This window comes from Hemiscyllium ocellatum, chromosome 6 (assembly GCF_020745735.1).
Source record: "Hemiscyllium ocellatum isolate sHemOce1 chromosome 6, sHemOce1.pat.X.cur, whole genome shotgun sequence".
Classification (NCBI taxonomy): domain Eukaryota; kingdom Metazoa; phylum Chordata; class Chondrichthyes; order Orectolobiformes; family Hemiscylliidae; genus Hemiscyllium; species Hemiscyllium ocellatum.
The window spans coordinates 118,378,523-118,383,014 of record NC_083406.1 but is presented as its reverse complement, the minus strand read 5'-3'; the positions used below and the strand labels follow the sequence as shown (position 1 = coordinate 118,383,014).

The 4,492-nt window shown below is 46.6% G+C and overlaps 1 non-coding gene across 1 annotated transcript; it reads left to right on the top strand.

Annotated features, from left to right (window-relative positions):
- The first annotated feature begins 3,783 nt into the window (after positions 1-3,783).
- Positions 3,784-3,855, top strand: trnak-uuu (transfer RNA lysine (anticodon UUU)). Its single transcript has one exon. It is a non-coding gene; the product is annotated as a tRNA-Lys (tRNA).
- Positions 3,856-4,492: the final 637 nt, after the last annotated feature.

The following is a 4,492-nucleotide window of genomic DNA, read 5'->3' as shown; positions in this document are numbered from 1 at the left end:
GGCAGTCAAAGGGAAATTTTCCTCAGACCCACAACCCCTCCAACATTAGCCTGAATTTTGATATGATTTAGTACCTCTTCCAGGAGACTGAATCATTTCAAGTGAAATTGAGGACACTCACCAATGGCAGGTGTGAGATATTCCAGATCAGTTCTGTGTATTGTGCTGTACAAGTGTCAGAGCTGGGAGGGACATGATGGATAATCCAGATTCGTCATCTCTCCATGATTACTTGTAAGCCTTCTGTACCCATGTGCCTTTTAGTAATCCCACACTGACCTCCTGACTTTTATCCTTCAGTGGCGCGTGCTGTAAAACTTCTGGAATGTGTCCGAGGAAAGAAACCTGTTCACATAGAGCTTAAGTGGATGGCAGAGTGAGCTCCTGTTGCAGGAGGAAGGATTGGATCCTGCACACTATAGGACATTGCCAGGTGATCCAATCGAGGTGCTGCGGATGATCCAAAGGGTTTACAGGGTTGATCGGGAGAAACTATTTCCTCTGGTTGGAGGAGTCTAGAACACAGGGTAAACCTTAAAATTAAAGTTAATTAGAGAAAACAGGGAACTTTTTAATGCCATGATGAATTTTCTCCCAAGGTGCATGTGGCAGAGTCTTGGATTTTAATAATTAATTCCTGGAAATTCCAAGACAATCCTGGAGAGTTAAAAGGAGAAAGTGAGGTCTGCAGATGCTGGAGATCAGAGCTGAAAATGTGTTGCTGGAAAAGCGCAGCAGGTCAGGCAGCATCCAAAGAGCAGGAGAGTCGACGTTTCGGGCATCATTCCTGAAGAAGGGCTTATGCCCGAAACATTGAATCTCCTGTTCCTTGGATGCTGCCTGACCTGCTGCGCTTTTCCAGCAACACATTTTCCATCCTGGAGAGTTAGCAACCCAATGCTAGAGATAGGTGAATCCAGTACATTTATTGACATCCTGACTTTCTGATTGCGCTAGCTTCAGTAGCTCTTCATTTGCCCAGGGTGGTGGACTAGTATTTCACTGGTCTGGTAATCTAGATGCCATCCCACCATGGCAGAAGGAAGAATTTGTTAAATCTGGAAAGAAAATGCTAGCCTAATGGCTAGTATGTAAACATTATCGTTCAAAATTCATCTGGTTAAATATTGCCCTTTCAGAAAGGGAATCCGCCATCTTTAACTGGTCTGACCTACATGTGACTCCAGACCCATAGCCACATGGTCGACTCTCAACTGCCTTCAGAAATGGTCCAGCAAACCAAACAGTTCAAGTACAACTCGGCAAAACACAAGGGACTGAGGAGGCTGGAAATCTGAAACAAAACCAGTCATTGCTGGAGAAACTCAGCAGGTCCAGCAATATCTGTGGAGAGAAAGTAGGGTCAACATTCTGGGTCCCGTCACCAGGGTTCATTGCATTCTCAGTTTTTTATATTAGTTCACATGATGTGGGCATCACAGGCTGGCCATGCCAGCATTTATTGCTCATCCTTAATGAACCTGAAAATGGTGGGAGTGAGCTGCCTTCTTGAACTATCGCAGTTCATGATGTGTAGATACACTCACAGTACTTTCAGGAGGACGTTCCACTTGTTACCCTCAACACCCGTGGCAGGGTGCACAACTGATCCCAGCAGTTGGATTGGGGACTTTGAAGGAAGGTGAACCTGCAGTACCAATGTCAATGAGTAGGTGGCAATATTTGCTGTGCCCATCACCTTAAAAGGTTGTTTGCAGCAACGAATGAGCTGCATTCAGCAAGAATTGCTCAGGTACTTTGGTGAATGTTTCTGTGAGGAGTTCCATTGGAGGCTGGGACTTGTGTAGGAGCAGCGTGACAAATGTTCCATCCGACTTGTTTTATTGCAGGTGTTGGGCATTGCATAGTCATTCTAACATAGCGTGCCTGCTTTTTGGAAACTGATGTGAAAAGAAGACCAGGGGACCCAGTCAGTTGCTCAGAGACGGTCGAAGCAGAAGACTGATACCTTCAAGTCTGCTCATCAGTCAGACTGGCTGAAGAGGTCCAGGCAGCAAAGCTGCTGTTATAACCGGGTGGAGGGAGGGGGCTTAGTGAAATGTTGGAACTCAGGTGTCATAGGCAGTCCTGAGAAGGCCAGTGAGATGCAGTCTTTGGAGAAAATATTGATGTACAGGTCATTCTGCTATAACACGTGAGTCATTAGTGCGAATTTGCTGTAACGCGATTGACAAATTATGACACCGTTTCTAAAGCGCGAACATTTAAACTGCGTGTTGGCTGTAACACGATTACATTGCCAACACTTTAAGCGGTGTTTCTAAAGTGCAATTTTTCTATAATGCGGAGCTGCACAAGAACACAACCATGGCATTATAGAAGAACTACCTGCAATTGTTCTGAAGAAGAATCACCGGACCCGAAACATTAACTTTGCTTTCTCTCCACAGATGCTGCCGAGTTTTTACAGCAATTTCTGATTTTGCTTGGGTAGCTGGGATGTGAGCAGTGGTTGTTTGCAGAACGGCTGAAGACCTGGGACCAGGCCTATGTTTGGATGTTGGAGTGGAGCCTGAACAAAACGGAGGTACAGAGTCCGAGGAGGAAAAGCTGAGCAGTTGGGTGGTGAGCTGAAAATGTGTTGCTGGTCAAAGCACAGCAGGCCAGGCAGCATCTCAGGAATAGAGAATTCGATGTTTCGAGCATAAGCCCTTCATCAGGAATGAGAGAGAGTAGCCAAGCAGGCTAAGATAAAAGGTAGGGAGGAGGGACTTGGGGGAGGGGCGATGGAGGTGGGATAGGTGGAAGGAGGTCAAGGTGAGGGTGATAGGCCGGAGTGGGGTGGGGGCGGAGAGGTCAGGAAGAAGATTGCAGGTTAGGAGGGCGGTGCTGAGTTGAGGGAACCGACTGAGACAAGGTGGGGGGAGGGGAGATGAGGAAACTGGAGAAATCTGAATTCATACCTTGTGGTTGGAGGGTTCCCAGGCGGAAGATGAGGCGCTCCTCCTCCAGCCGTCGTGTTGTTATGTTCTGCCGGTGGAGGAGTCCAAGGACCTGCATGTCCTCGGTGGAGTGGGAGGGAGAGTTAAAGTGTTGAGCCACGGGGTGGTTGGGTTGGTTGGTCCGGGCGGCCCAGAGGTGTTCTCTGAAGCGTTCCGCAAGTAAGCAGCCTGTCTCCCCAATATAGAGGAGGCCACATCGGGTGCAGCGGATGCAATAGATGATGTGTGTGGAGGTACAGGTGAACTTGTGGATTCTTCTGTAGATGAAGAACAGCAGGGGTCCTTTGCAGGTCTGTGAGAGTGTTGTCCTGAGCTGGGGTAGGGCTGATTGCAGCTAACCAACAAGGAGATGTAAATCAAAGGAGAAGCAAGACAGCCTTTTGGAGCTGCTGTTGTTGAGAGAGTCCTGAGGTTAGATCTCAGAAAATGAAGAATTTAAATTCCTTGTGAGGAAGGCCAAGTTTAATACGATTTGCTGATTCACAGTGTCACTTAATGTGGTGGATTTCTGAGAAATCTTGACCACATCTAACTACAGTTTGCCTACGGACCCATATTTACCTCAAGTTAATTCTAGATGTTAGAGTACTCCTATATTGTCGATTGTTCTACTTTTCTAATTTATTGCAGTAAAGTTTATTTTCATTTTAGTTCAAAACTGAGGAATATTGTGGTTTTATTCTTTTAGTATGTAGCTGGGTTTTCAAACTTTGTCCACTATAAGCAAAAATATTACTGGTTCTGAACAATAATATCACATAAAGGTAATTGTCTGGGACTATAACACTATGAAGTAAATAACTTGGGTTGATCTTAAGATTCCCTGGTGGTTTAGTGGTTAGAATTTGGCGCTTTTACCGCCGCGGCCCGGGTTCAATTCCCGGTCAGAAAACGGTTGCACTCTTAAATTATGTTCGTTAATGTATTAAGGGGCGGCACGGTGGCTCAGTGGTTAGCATTGCTGCCTCACAGCGCCATGGACCTGGGTTCAAGTCCTACCCCGGGCAACTGTCTGTATGGAGTTTGCACGTTCTCCCTGTGTCTGCGTGGGTTTCCTCCGGGTGCTCCGGTTTCCTCCCACAGTCCGAAGATGTGCAGATTAGGTGAATTGGCCATGTTAAATTGCCCGTAGTGTTAGGTGCATTAGTCAGGGGTAAATGTAGGGGAGTGGGTCTGGGTCGGTTGCTCTTTGGAGGGTTGGTGTGGACTTGTCGGGCCGAAGGACTAGTTTCCACACCGTAGGGAATCTTAAAAAAAAGAATCTAAACTACAATCAGAGCAAGCTCTGCATCTTGATCGCTTGAAGAAACAGTTTAAAATAATGGTTTCACCTTGCTGAATTCTGTGAAAGGTTCTATGGCTAATCCCCTTGTCTCACAGTTGGAATGCTGCAGTAGGACCTGTCCACACAGGCACTCCCAATGTAGTTCTGAGACAGATCTGCACAGACAAAGGCAATTTACTTTTCAGAGAAGGTATTACACCAGATCTTCCCAAAATGGGCAGTTGGGACTCCAGGTGGGGTCTGA